General features: G+C 50.5%; 1 protein-coding gene across 3 annotated transcripts in view; it reads right to left on the reverse strand.

The window, feature by feature from the left end:
- The window catches only part of PPP1R37 (protein phosphatase 1 regulatory subunit 37), a 40,542-nt gene that overhangs the window by 17,649 nt on the left and 7,756 nt on the right, over positions 1-15,137 (reverse strand). The window lies entirely within an intron of this gene.

Here is a 15,137-nt window from a genome sequence, read left to right on the forward strand (position 1 = left end):
TTCTTGAACATTCAGTGATCTCAAAACAAGGGAAGATACAAATGAAGGGAAAAAAGTACATCAACACCATTTTTCGCCTCCCAGATAGGCCAACACCCACACGCAGGACAGCATGTACTGGTGACACTGGGAAGCAGGCATGCCCTCAAGTGGCTGGTCAGTGTCCCAATCGGAGCAAGCCCTTCCACAGGCAATCTGGCAATACCAGTCAGAACTCCAAAATCGAAATGCAGATACCCTTTGATCCAGCCGTTCTACCCTTGGAGATGCAGCCTACAGATACACTGGCAAAGGTGCAAAGTTATATGGCTATCAGGTGATTCACTGCAGCACCATCTGTGCCTGCAGAACGAGACCTGACAGTACCACCCATCACCAGGGGAGCAGGTGATAAAGGCCCAGTCCACTCAGGCACCAGAACTCTCTGCGGCCATACAGAATGAGGACACTTGCTCTGAACCAACAGGGAACAAGAGCCAAGATACATTCAGTGAAACAAAGCTAGGTGCAGAACAGTGTGCTTGTGAATGCTACCTTTTATGAAATAAGAGAAAATAAAACTCTGCTCATTGTTAAAGAACAAACTAACACAGGGGCGCCTGGCTGGCTCAGTCAGTGGAGCATGAGACTCTTGATCTTGGAGTTGTGAGTTAAAGCCCCAAGTTGGATACAGTGGTTACTTAAAAAATCAAAAACCAAAACAAAACTAACACACAGATGGAGCAGCAAGTGAAGCAGTTCAGGAATCGGGGAATGAAGGCACTCTGCCCCTTCACCAGGCCTCCTGGCTGCTCCTGAAGCTTCAATAAAAAGTTAAATGCGCCCCTGCCCATATCAGTTACAAGCTCTGACACTCTGGGCTTTGAAGCCACTGCCCCTGGGAGATGACTCCCTATCCTGCCAGGCTGGGAGCTCCCTCCAGGACCCATAGATCAGCACACTAGAGGGGACTCTGGGGGATAGCCGCTGGGTACAAGGAGGTCTGGACATAGAGTGGGGTGAGGACATGGCCCAGACAGAGGGAAGGAGAGCAGCTGCCTCTGCCACTGGGCAGAGGGCCAGGTCAGGCTTCTAGCGGCTCCACCTATTTGGAAAAAACTCTGCCTGTGACTCCCCAGGAAACACAATGGCACACTGGTCATGAGCACTTCTTCCCATTCAAGCTTCCTCCATCCTCATCAGCCTTTTGGTAACTCAGAGGGAGCAGGGGAGAACGCAGGTCACGCTTCAGCTCAGAACAGCGCCTTCCCCAGCAGAGTGCACCCTTCCACTGACACCAAGAGTCCCTGTACTAAATGCCTGCGAATGAATGAATGTGAGGACCCGCTCTGTGGGCAGAGCAAAGTCTCCCTTCCCTTCTCCCCAGGACCCCCTAGATGGAAGGCAGGACACCCCCAAATGCACTGGATGGGAGATGGCCTCAGCTTGTGGGTGAGAAGCATTCTTCCCTGCCCCCTCCTGGGAGGAAAGTGGTGGCAAAATCTCCCTGCTGCCTGCCCTGCTGGGAACCTGCATATAGCAGGCCAGTGTGGGGGTGGGGGGTGGGGTGGGCGGAGGCAGGCTGGGCTGGGCTTGTACAAGCAGCCAGAAAGGGGCAGGGCTGTGGGAGCACCTGCCCACTCCAGTGAAGGGCACAGATGGCAGATGCCATGGGCCTGCCCCACTCCACCCCCTCCAGTCCTGACCTTCCAAGCTACTTGGCCCAACTGAATGAAGATCCTGTTACAGAAACACGTGAGATGAGAGGATGCCTACAGCTTTCTGAGTCTCCTGGGGCAGAGGAAGGAGACAGATCACAAGACTTATCTCAGGCCCCCTACAGAGTCTCACACACAGCAGGAGCTTAATATGGCCAGTGGTGTTCTTAGATGAAGTGGGAGGTCAAGGCCCCAGTGCCAGGGTCCCCAGGAGCACCAGACACACTAAACACCTACATCCCAGCTGTAGGACAGGCAACTTTTACTTCTAAATTATGATCACAAACTATAGCCAACACTTATGTAGCATTTTACATAGGTTACTTCCTTTACTGCTTTCAACAACCCCAGGGGTAGATTATCCCTATTTTTCAAATGGGAAGCTGAGGCAGGAGAAAACTAAGAAGGCTGCCCATGCTCACAGAGCCAACGAATGGAAGAGGGAGGATTCAAGCCCAACAGTCTGGCTCCACAGTCCTTGCTCTTAACACTTCTGGCCACCTTTCTGATCACAACCACCGGGTGGGGTGTAGTTACCCCTCCTGCACCCTTTCCGGAAGAGAAAACCGAGGCTCAGGAGGGGGAGGCTTGCCAAAGACACACAGCTAGGACAGACAAAACCATGGGGCAGGCCTGCCTTCAAGTTCAATTTATCAGGCAGGGGGAAGGGGGTGACCCAGCCCCACGGAACAGTAGTGCAGGTTAATGCTCTTACAGAGGCCAGGTACCAGCCCAGCGGCCTCACTCCTATTCTCAGTCCCAGCTCTTGGCTCATATTTCCTTCTACCCGCTTCTGTCAGTCTTTATAGCCCTGCTGGCTGTTGGCCACCTGGTTTCTCACCTCCGCTTCTACACAGTGAACCTGTGAGGGCCATGTTTGTCTTGGGCACTGCTGTGTCCCCAGCACAGGACTGGACACAGAACTCTACTGGCTGGCTGGTTGGCAGAACCACCAAGAAAACACATCCAATCCCATGATGAGCAGAGACTAATGACACCCACAGGACGCAAGTGCCCAAGGCTCCCCACTAACCAAGGGCATTCTGCTGGGATGGGGGGGGCAGGGTCCTCGGTGGTCTCCAGAAGCCCCCAGCTGGAAGAGGCTCCCCAAGGGGATGTGTACATCTGGGGACACTGGTGATTTTCCACCTCACAAGCGGAATCCACCTTCTCATCACATGGGAACAGTATGGCCTGGTGGTTGAGGGCATAGCCTTCAGAGTCTGGTCATACTGGAGTGTCTGCAGGGCCCAGGCACCCTTCTCTAAGATCCTCCCTCTACCCCCACAAGGGTGAGATGGGCCCTCTCAGGCCCCACGAGACAGGAAGGATGTGGATTTTTGCTAAGGCTGCATGAACTGCCTGGGGCAGGCACCTGGACTGATCAGTCCCATCCCAGCCACTCAGAAGGCCAGGCTTCTTTGGCTCATAACCAGGTAAGAAGAGAAACAAATCAGAAGTGCATGCAGCCCAGACAGCTAGTACCAGTCCTGGTTCCTGTGGGCTTTCAGAACCCCGGGGAATGGCAGAGGACCCCATGTCTTCCCAAAGAACACTCACATTTACCTCATGCAGCTCCAAGTGAATTCTGGCTCTGACAACTTAAACAGACCCCCAACTGTCACAGGAGAGGGCCCTAATCTCCTTATCGCTGAGTCTCCTCATCTAGAAAATGGAGCCAAGACACATACCCACAGAGGCTTCTAGAAGCAGCCACTGAGATCACTTGTGTAAAACGTCTGGCATGGGGTTGGCTACTACTCATAAACAGTGGCCACTGTCATCACTGGGCCAGGCTCTGACACCTCGGCAACAGGTCAGAGTGGGTGCCGGAGGAGCAAAGGGCAAACAAGGCGATCAGCTCCAGCCCGAGGATCATGGAGCACGTGTCCCCAACTAGCTGCCACCACCTGTCCCCTGCCACCAGGCTCAGAAATACTGGTAACACATGCTCCCATTGGCCCGTAGGCAAATATTTACCCAGGGTTGGGCTCCAGAGGGTGCTAAAGTGAAGACTTATGGACAAGTGAGCACCAACAGACTGGCAAGAAAGCATATTCAGGACAGAGGTGGAGGAGGAACGTGACCTGGGCTAAGTGGTGCTGGTGGTGCTCTGCAAACACCACATAATGATTTCTGCTTTTAGTGATCTTCAAGCCCACAGTGACCCTGCCCGGTCCCAAAAGTCCTCTGGGACTGAACGAATCTTGCCTTGTCCACTTTGTATAAGGCCTCACATGGCCCTCTTGAAGAGAACACCCACATCCACTAACTCCCAGAGGGCTGGGTGGAGTTCACACTCTCAAGGCACCTCTGCCCCAGCTCAGCACACTGGCAGAGATGCCAGCAGTTGGCAGGGATTCGACTCTAAGCTGACAAGGGCGAAGGCTGTATGCCCTCTATCTGCCATAGAGCCGAGCACAGGTCCAAGCATCTTGTATACTCAAACATCTAGAGACATGCTGGGCTTTGGGCCAAACGAGCCTGGGACTCAGGTCCACCTCCAACAAGTACTGGATCTTGGACTCTATTTCTTTTTTTTTTTTTTTAATTTTTAAGTAAGCTCTACGCCCAACATGGGGCTCAAACTCATGACCCTGAGATTAACCAACTGGGCCAGCCAGGTGCCCCACCATTTCTTCCTCTTAATCCCACCTGCCTCGAGGGTAAGTGTCTCAGCAGGAACTCCACAGATCCATCACTGAACACCTGCTCTGGTCCCCACTGTGTGTGGAGTGATGCTGGACACAGCATCCAAAACAGCTCTTATCCCTGTCCACACAGGACTTCCAGTCTAGTAGGGAACAGAGACCCATCCCCAGACAGTGATGATCCAGAGTGGGTAGGGTTAGGGAGCCCAGAAGAGCACCTGACCCCGTCTAGGGATCAGAGAGGGCTTCCTGGAGGAAGAGCTACCCAATACCACTGGTCATGCAAGTGCAGGGACAGAGCGTCCATCGCCACTGCACTCCAGAACACAAACACAACTGCCTCTGGCACATGGCAGGTGCTCCAAAAGACAGGTGGGAAAGAGAGGCAGGGAGAACAAGTAGTCAAGTAACAGAGAGAAGAACCAGGAAAGTTTGCCATGACATGTAAAGCTACATGGCTCCACCAACTACAACCAGCAATCCCACTCCTAAGTCTATGCCCCAGACAAATTCTTGCTGACAACCCAGGTGTCATGTACCAGAAAGTTCACAGTTTATAATACTGAAAAGCAGAAACAGCCCAAATGTCCACCAATAGCACAACGGACAATCTAAGGCATAGTCATACAGTAGACTGGGAAACAACGTGGAGAGGAAAAGCAAGACCCAGGAATTCACTCACGACACAAAGTCATTTTATAAAACTTAAAAACAAAACTAAGCACTGTACCTTTTAGCATGTGCACGCACGCGTGCGCGCGCACACACACACACACTTAAAAAAGGGATGCCCAGCTGGCTCAGTCATCAGAGGAGCAGGAGCATGGACTTTTTTTTTTTTTTTTTAAGATTTTATTTATTTATTCATAGAGACAAAGAGAGAGAGAAAGAGAGGCAGAGACACAGGCAGAGGGAAAAGCAGGCATCATACAGAGAGCCTGACGTGGGACTCGATCCAGGGTCTCCAGGATCACACCCTGGGCTGCAGGCGGCACTAAACCGCTGCGCCACCAGGGCTGCCCGGAGCATGGACTTCTGATCTTGGGGTTGTGAGTTCAAGATCATTTGGTGTATGTTTTTTTTAAAGATTTTTTAATTTATTCATGAGAGACACAGAGAGAGAGAGAGAGAGAGAGAGAGAGAGAGAGGCAGAGACACAGGCAGAGGGAGAAGCAGGCTCCACGCAGGGAGCCTGACGTGGGCCTTGATCCCAGCACTCCAGGATCACACCCTAGGTCGAAGCAGGCACTAAACTGCTGAGCCACCCAGGGATCCTGAGATCATTTGGTATAGGTATCTATATACACACTGGGTATAGATATTATTTTAAAATAAAATCTTTAAAAAACAAAGAACAAGCCCAAAAGGCATGACAGTCAGGAATACTCAGACATTTAGGATACTAGTCTCAGAGCTCTGTACTCCACCCGCCCACCTAGAAGTAGAGGTGAGTTAATGGCAATGTTCTCATCCCTAAATTGTGAGGTAGGCTCATGGGTTCTCATTACATTACACTTTAACACTTACGTGTATGTTACACATATAGTTCAAATGCCCAAAAAAGAATTTAATAACAATAATTTAAAAAGCGGAGAGAGAAGAGTGTAGCAGCAGAGGGAAGAGCGCGTGCAAAAACTCTGTGGAGACAGAGCTGATGGTGCCTCTAGGGAATTGAGGGTCATTGTCAGGGTCAAATGAACCAAAGAGGCAAGGAACCCAGCACAGGGCTGGGAGCACCAATGTGCCTGAAAAAGGTATGCAAGTCCGTCAATGACTCACGGCTTCTCATCACTGCCACCCATTGAAATCCCAGGTAGGCCATGGGCCAAGCTCGGAGAGGGGGGCCTCTGAGAAAGCCGGTGCCCACCAGAGGACAACCAGCCCTGCCAGAACCAAGTGGGCTATTTCAGGCTGCCTGCCTCAGGCTTCCGGTCAGGGGCACCAGATGGCCAGCTAGACTTGGAGGCATTGGGGGAGTTTTAGTTTAGAATTAAAATCAAGTTACTGTGAGCTGTTTACTGGCCCATCAAAGTCTCCAGGGATGGACACTGGGTGCCTGGAACTTCTCATTGCCCAATCTGTATGTTACTCCACATACAGAAGGTGAGCAACACCGCTAACCACTTAACCTCCATGAGGTCTGTTTAGTAACTAAAGAATGTATATATTCCTTAATTTTCTACCAAATGATCTAGGCTGGGCAGATGACAGAGAACAAAACATTCTGATCCCTGGCCCATGGAGTAATTGTTAGGAAGATAGACAAATACACATAAAATTAAAAACAGCAAGCTATTAGAAAAAAGCACTGTTTCAGGAAAACCAGGAACCGTGCAAACTTAGGAAAAACCTGTAAGAGAAAAAAGAACATGTACGCTGAAACCTAAAAGATGAGTAAGAGTCCGAAATTCATTCCTTCAAATATTCCTCTCAGGCCTATTCTGGGCTAAGCCCTGTTCTAGATGGCAGGTCTGCCACTTACACTGGAGCAGAGCAGGGCAAAAAACAGTGAGCAGATATAAACAAACAAACAGTAGCACATAAAATGGGGAAACCTTCCTAGGCAGAGGCCCGGCATGTGGGTGCTGGAGCAAAATCCAGGGATCCAGAGGGGCAGCGGGAGATTAGGCAGGAGCTGTGAGCAGGGCCAAGAAATGTTATTCTACAGGGATTGGGGAGCTACTAAGGGGTGATGATGTGTGATAAACAGGACCCTCACCCACAGGGTGCTGACAACATGGTAGCCCTGGCCACAGGAAGAGCTAGAGTTTGGGTTTCTGGGACTTGCTGAGCCCCTGCAGCTGAAGTAGACTGGATGTATCCAGGGACCAAGATAGGGCTGCTCTGGCTTCCATTACCTTCTGCAAAGGAGTACAACCTCAGGAAGCCATTGAGGGCTCCATATTATAAAATGAGGGGCCCTACCAGCTCCACTAGGTCCCTTAGTCTGGTGTTCAGCAAACAGTGGCTGCAGTCATGTTTACAGGGATCCTCTTTATAATATACTGTGGCCCAGGCCTGATCATCACTAAAACACCCTCCTCGTACACTGCACTGCTACAAGGACCCAGGCTAACACTGTCTCATTTGCTCTGGGACCTGGCCCACTAGAGCTCCTCGCCCTGGAGCTGCTCCAGCTGGGATGGACGCCCAGATTGAGGGAAACAGCAAGGGAAAAAACAATTCTTTTCAAGCAGGAAAGAGGGGCACCCGGCTGGCTCAGTTGGAACATGTGACTCTTGATCTTACGGTTGTGAGTTTGAGCCCTGCATTGGGTGTAGAGATTACGTGAAAATAAAATCTTTAAAGAAACAAAAAAAAGAAAGAAAGAGAGAGAGAGAGAAGGAAAGAGGCATCCTGCTCTGCTCCCCACCCTTTCTGGCAAGGCAATGATATATGAGGAAAAATATACATCAGTACAATAAAATTCCAAAGAGCCAGTATTTTCAATAGGGAAGGAATCCTTACAAAAGGTCCCAAAACAAAAATGGGCAAAGAGCATGAAGAAGGAACTCCCAAAGAATGTAACATGTAACAAATAGGTTAACTACCAGTCAAAGGAATGCTCATTAAAACAAGACACCAGGAACCCCTGGGTGGCTCAATGGTTGAGCGTCTGCCTTTGGCTCAGGGCATGATTCCGGAGACCTGGCATTGAGTCCCTCATCGGGGTCCCTGCATGGAGCCTGTTTCTCCTCCCTCTGCCTGTGTCTCTGGCCTGTCTCTCTGTGTGTGTGTGTGTGTCTCTCTCATGTATAAATAAAATCTTTAACAACAACAACAACAACAAAACAAGACACCACTGGGGTGCTTGGGTGGCCCAGTCAGGCATCCAACTCCTGATTTTGGCTTAGTCGTGATCTCAGGATCATGAGATCAACGCCCGCATCGGGCTCCATGCTCTGGATTCTCTCTCCCTCTGCTCCTGCCCGCCCCCCTCATGTTCTCTTGCGCTCTAAAAAAAACAAAACAAAACAAAACAAAACAAAACAAAACAAGACACCATCTTGGCATCAAGATACCCAAATGCAAATATCATTCATTCATTCATTCAAAATAAAAATTCAACAAATAAAACCAAGTCTTACAGTCTTAGTCTGGTATCTCATCTAAGGTTTCAAAGGTTCCTACCCTCTGACCTGGTAAAACCACCTTCTAAGAATTTCTTCTGAGAAAGCTTCCTATAATGAACATAAAGATTTATGGATGAGGATGAACATCACTGCATTATTTATGCTACTGAAAATGGGAAAGGACCCAAAGGCTCAGCAATGTGGAAATGGCTACAAGTAATTACAATGGCCCAATGATGTATTTTAATCATGCTTTTTAAAAAATGAGAAAATGAAGTGAGAAAAGGATATTCAAACGTATACAGAGTATCCTCCCAGTTTTATTTTTATCTATCTGTGGCAGTGCTTCTACCCATAGAAAAGAGATGGGAAGGAAATGCTCTGGCATTTAATGTTGAAAACATTCCAGGTGGTGCAAATCATTTCCCCGATAACAGTTTTGCATCTAGAATATATATAGAACTCTTACAACTCAGTAATAAAAAGACAAACAATCCAATTTTAAAATGGGCAAAGGATCTGAACAGACATTTCACCAAAGAATATATACAAGTGCCTGATAAGCACGTGGAAAGATGTTCAACATCACGAGCCATCAGGGAAATGCAAATCAAAACCACAATGAGATACCACTTCACACCCTCTAGGGTGGCTAGAATCAAAAGGACAGACACTGGGGCGCCTGGCTGGCTCAGTCAGTGGAGCATGGGACTCTTGATCACTTCTGAAACTCAGGGGGTTGTGAGTCTGAGCTCCTTGCTGCGAGGAAGAGTGTACTTAAAAAAAAAGAAGCAGACAGACATTAACCAAGATGTGGAGGAATCGGAACCCTTTGTGCACTGTGGAGGGGAATATTAAGTGTGACAGCTGCTCAAATGGTTAAAGGGAGTCACTGTGTGACCTAGCAATTTCATTCCTGGAGAAATGAAAATATATGTGCACACAAAGACTTCTACCTGAACATCCACAACAGCATTATTATTTATCATAGCCAGAAAGTGGGAACAACCTAAATGTACACACACAGATGAGAAATAAAACGTGATACAGCCATACAGTGGCACATTCTTCAGCAATGATGAGTGATGAGGTTCTGACACCACAATGTGGGTGAGCTCTGAAAACATCATGCTAAGTGAAAAAAGCCAGACACAAAAGGCTGTGTAGTGCATGATTCCATTCGTATGACATGTCCGGAATCTAAACAGACAGCAGATCAGGAGTTGCCTGAGTTGGGGAGGGTGATGGCTAAGGGGTGCAGGGTTTCTGTGGGGGGCAGGGTGTGAAATGTTCTAAAATCAACTGTGATGATAGACCTATAACTCAGAAAAACTGAAAGCCAAAGAACTATACATTTCAATTGAATGAAATACGTGTGAATTACATCTCAAACGAACTCTTAAAAAAATTCCAGATGGTGAAATTAACAAGTGATTTTTAAATTTTCTTCATTAGACTTTTCCAAGTTTTTGATTTTTGTTTTTACAATGGACATGCCCACTTTTACAGTCAGGGGATCAAGGTAGCGATCTTTTCCTTAATGACAAGCATCATTAGCCTCCAGAGTGAACGCACACCCCTCTCCCACACTCCCCTTTCCAGCTCCATGACAGGAGAGGAAAAAACAAAGCCCCTGGCAGACAACAAGCTCATGGGGCTCCATGCTGGGCTAGAGATGAAGTCTCCATTTTCCCAGAGCAAAATGCTTTCTACAAATACCAACTTCATACAGCCATTGGGGGGACCCAGGTGCACAAGGCAAGTCTCCCTGACTGCCCCCAGGATGAGTCACTCTGCCCCTCAAAGCAACAGAGGTGGCTAAGGAGAGTAGTAGGAGTCCTGTCCTGAGTCCGATCACTTCTCTCTGGCTTGCTGCCTCATCTATAAAACAAGAAGGCTACCCCTTCACCTCTGATAATCTTTATTTTGCAGATGGGGAAGGGGCCTGCACTAGCCCTGGATTCTCCTGGCTGGGTGGTTAGTGAGCACAGGCATTTGGATCCAAGAGCTGGTGGTGGCACAGTAAGTCAGAGGCCTGCCTTTGGATGTCTGCTCTATCCCTGGGCTCACTGGCTTAGGATGTCCTCCCCCAGGACCATATAGAGTCAGGCCGCTGTCGGACATGAGAGCTCTAAGCAGGGCTCCAAAGAGGGTATTATCCTCTTTGGGTTCTGCCCATACCCACAGTCCCCCAACTCCATCCTAATGTTATGACATTTCCTGAGCATCTGCTCTGTGCTTGAGACAGCCTGGTCCTGCCAGAGCTCACAGGCCACTGGGGGAAACATCATCACGAGACAGGGACGACCCAGAGTGGGTAGGGCTGGGACGGGAAGCCCAGAAAAACTCAGCACTGCAGATCCGGAGAGCTGAGTCCAGGCTCAGCAAGGAAGGAGACTGCCCAGGGAACACAGCACTTCCTGGTATTCTGATCAAAGTGGGGAGAGCTGGATCCGGAAGCTAGGACCCCACCCAGGGAAAGAAGGGAGTTACAGAACAAGGAGTGAGATGGAGGAAGGAGGGAAAGGATCGAGGCCTGAGCTGGTGGCTGCATGCCACTGACATCCTCCGCCTCCTCCTTGTTGTTGGGGAGACAGGGAATCAGGTCACCTGCCCCAAAGGTGGAAAGGCAGGTCAGCTACCAGAATCTGGGCTCTCTCAACTCCATGCCATGATGGAGAGAAGGTCCTAGGACCTATCTGGTTCCCTAAATAGTGGGAGTGATCTATGCAGAGCGATGGGAAAACACACACAGTGGGAAAGGACTTCGGATACCATCTTGCTACACAGACAAGTCAGAGAAGTCAGTACCTTGGCCTACAACACACAAGCCAATAGCAAACTCAGCTTCACCGGCATTCTACCAGGCTGGCTGGCTTTGGGGTCTGCCAGATGTGGCAGGGGGACACCAGAGGCAGACTTGGTGCCCTCCTCTTTTCACACTTCCTTTTCTGGACCTGAGCTACATGAGGGCAGGCCTGTCTAGTACCCAAGACGCCCCCACCCTTCGCATATTGCTTCCTTCTCCACCTGCCGTATAAGCTACTGCTCAGAGCCGGGCAAAGTGCCACGTGGTGTGGGCACTGGGGGATACGGTGGCACCAATCCAAACCCACCCTGCTTCATGATGCTTACAGTCTAGGGAGCAACAGAGAATATCTGCAGGCCTATGGATAAACAGATCATTGACCACCTGATGGGATTCAGAGGGCCAGGAAGACAAACTGGAGCGTGACAGCAAGGCCAGAATTCTAGGGCAGGATGTGGGAAGTTCCTCAAATGTTCTAGGAACTGAAAGAAAGCTACCCCACTTGAACCCAGGGAGGACATAAGGAAGAGTGCTCACCATCGGGGTCAGTGAGCGTGGTAGGGGCCGGGCCTCCTAAGCTGGTGCCAGGACTCTGGACTGGGGGTTGTAGGTCACAGAGCATGATCTGACGTGAGGGAGGAATAAAGGGCTGCTCTCCTGAACACGCAGGGGAAGCATGAGAGCCAGGGCAGCCGACAGGACCCCTCCACCCAGCGCTCCGCAGGCACAGTGTGTGTCGGTGAGGAATGAATACATGGGAGTCTGAACAAGTGATCCCTTGACAGACATCTTCCTTCCCTGGCACTCTTCATGGCCCCCAACGACTGGGTTTCGAGGGCTCCAAGGCCCCTGGACTGGGGCATTCATTAGCAGACCCACTTGGCCTGAGTCTCCAAGATGCTCGGGAGTGTTAAGCAGTGTGTCTCCTCCAGGGAGCCAGAAGGACAAGATTCAGTCCCTCGTGGGGCACCTGAGCTTGGGGGCAGGGAGATGGACCCAAACAAACAGCAACAGCATGGGGCATCATAGGAACCTGGGCAAGTACAGCACTCTGGGGACCGAGGAGGGCCTTGCCAAGGAGGTGACGTCTGAGCCAGCTGGGGAAGGATGAGCAGGAGCCGGTCAGAAAAGGTAGTGGACTGCAAGGGGCGCATTGAGCAGAGGTAATTTTTGTTTCTGGGTCAGGAGGTTCAGAGCCATGGACTCCACCCCATGGTTACGAAGGGGTTCTCAGAGGCTTCTGGGAAACAGCAGAGGATAAGAACCATTCCCTCTGATTTGAACATGGCTCCCTCCACCCCCCCGAGCCTTGGCTTTTGCCTTCTGACTGTTGTGAAGATGAAATAAGTAGATGAACATGAAGAGCTTAGACTGGGTAAGGGTCCCTGAAAGTGAGCTATGATTGTCACCACCGACACCATCATTCAGGGCCATGACCCCTCCACAGGGTCCCTTCCCTGGAGATTGCCTTCATCTCCTGGCCGCCTCTCCAAATTCCCTGTTGCTTTGAGGAAGGGAGTTTAGCTGTGAAGGTGCTTTGCTTTGCAGAAAGGGGAAGGCTGCACAAAACGCTAGCAGCTCTGCCACGACATGGCTGATGACGGTTGGCAGGAGACTAAGAGTGGAGAGATGCAGAGGAGGGTGTGAAGGTGCCACACGAGTCTGACCCCAGTGGGTTCCAAGAGCAGCTCGCCCACCGGCCAGGGAGGACAGCCCAGTTGGGATACAACAAGACCCTCCCTCGAGCATCAGACTGCAAGGCTCTGGACCCAGGCTTCTGCCGGAAAGGAAGAGGGTGTCAGGCAAGTCATATGAGCCAAGTGGCTGTCAGCAGACACTTCCAAACCACCACCCCCACCTGAGGCAACAGTTCTGCACCAACTGCAGAGTAAGGAAGGGGCTGAGAATAACCTGAGAGCGCCTAATGTGTACCTCCATCCACCACCAATCCATCCGATGTGAGGGCCTACAGAGTGCCAGGCACCACAAAGGTTCTGGGGATAGTGAGGGGAGCCAAACTGAGATGGGCCCTGCCTTTGTGAACTGTGGTCCCAACGGGGGGAAATATAACCAGAGCACAATGGTGTCTGTAATTTCTTTGGGTGCCTAGCCTCTGAATGCCTTCTGGAACTGGGGGCCCCTCCACCTCTCCAACACTAACTCCAGCCACAGAGGGCTGCCCCAAATCTCTTCCAGCTGCTGGAGGTGCCACAGGCTCCTTAAGGCAAGTAGCATCCAGGGTCAGGATGGGCAGTGCCTGCCTGCCTGCCCAGCTGCGAGCAGTGACATCCAGGACCCCAGGCGTTCTCATCAGATCTGCTCAATCCCGGGGTGCACTGCTGGCCTCAAAGGCCCTAGGCCTGGCTCTTTTCCCGGGGAATCTGAAAGCTTTGGAACAGACTTGTCTGCCAAAATGGCTTCACAAATGGGGACGCGGTGGCACAGGGATGTTTTGCAGGACGTGCCCACATTCATACAGCTGAACCACACCCAGGCCTATGCCCTCTAGCCTGGGGAAGTGGGGCTGTCATCTTGCTTTTAGAGACAAGGGAGCCGGAGCAGGCACACAGCAGGGGCCTGACCTCACTCAACTTCACCAAATCCTTACTGGGAGTCTCTAATAGCTAGTCACTGTTCAGTCGCTTTCCAAGTCTGGAACAATCTAATCCTCAATCCCTATACAAATGGGGACACTGATGCAAAAAATCCGAGTGATTCACCTAGGGACAGAGCTGGACTGGCTCCAAAGCCCGAGCCCTGTGACGCCTCTCGTGTTGCTACCATTTCACCTTTTGAGAATTGAGGCCCACTAAGAGCTCCGTGGTCTCTTGCTGGAGGCTCTGGGGCCAGATGTGTTCTGGATGCAGAATTTCCTGGATTTTAGAAGAGGAATAGGATAGCTCTATTATGCTAAGACCTCAGCAGGGTCTGAGACACACTTTAGAGCTTTCTGGATCTGGGAAATGTGGGATCTAAAGGGACTGCGCAGGTGAAGTCACTTCCTGAGGCCACACGGGGGAGGTGGTACAGGCATCTGAATGCATAGCTTACAAGCAGCTGCCCACCATCCCACCTGAGGGCAGAGTGAACTGACTGGGGGGAGAGGAAGTGGGCTCAGAGATCCAAGAAGAGAATGGTCTGGGGAAAACGCACCTTAGAATTGTTACGGGAATAGTGGCAACAGCAAAGCCTTCAGAAGGCAGAGAAAGTTCAGATAAAGCTGACAGTAAATTCATGAAGTCAAATGTCAGCTATTGCCCCAAGAGCGCCATCTCCCTCGTCTCTCAGCCTCAGTCTCACCCCCTTCACACCACCCAGAAAGTTCTGTTAAAAGTACCAGGCAAAAACAAAAACAAAAACAAACAAACAAACAAAAAAGTACCAGGCATGGGGTGCGTGGGTGGCTCAGTCAGTTAAGCGTCCAACTCTTGATTTCAGGTCATGGGATCCACATCTCTGTGCTCAGGGGCGGGGAGTCTGTGATTCTCTCCCTCTCCCTCTGCCCCTCCCCGCCTCATGTACACACACACTTTCTCTCTAAAATAAATAGATAAATCTTTAAAATAAATAAAATAAAAATACTAGGTATACCCCTCCTTAAAACCCTCTGCTGGCTCCCCGAGGCTAACAGCCTATGAGGTCCCAGCTTGGTGGTCTCTTTCCTGCCTTGTCCACCTCACCTCTGACCTTCCCACTTCCACCTCCAGGAAGACTGGCTTTTTTGCCCCACTTCTCAAATGTGCCTGGCTCACTCTCTGCCTCCAAGCATTGGTATGCACTGGCACCTGCTCCTCAGCTGGCTGGCTCCTGTGATTTCTAGGCCTCAAATGGCCGTTACTCCAGGAAACCACCTTTGCCTGCTTGCCTGCCCAAGTACACCTGTGAGCTCTTCCTAATCAGAGTCCTG

The sequence above is a fragment of the Canis aureus genome, chromosome 1, assembly GCF_053574225.1.
Source record: "Canis aureus isolate CA01 chromosome 1, VMU_Caureus_v.1.0, whole genome shotgun sequence".
NCBI lineage: Eukaryota > Metazoa > Chordata > Mammalia > Carnivora > Canidae > Canis > Canis aureus.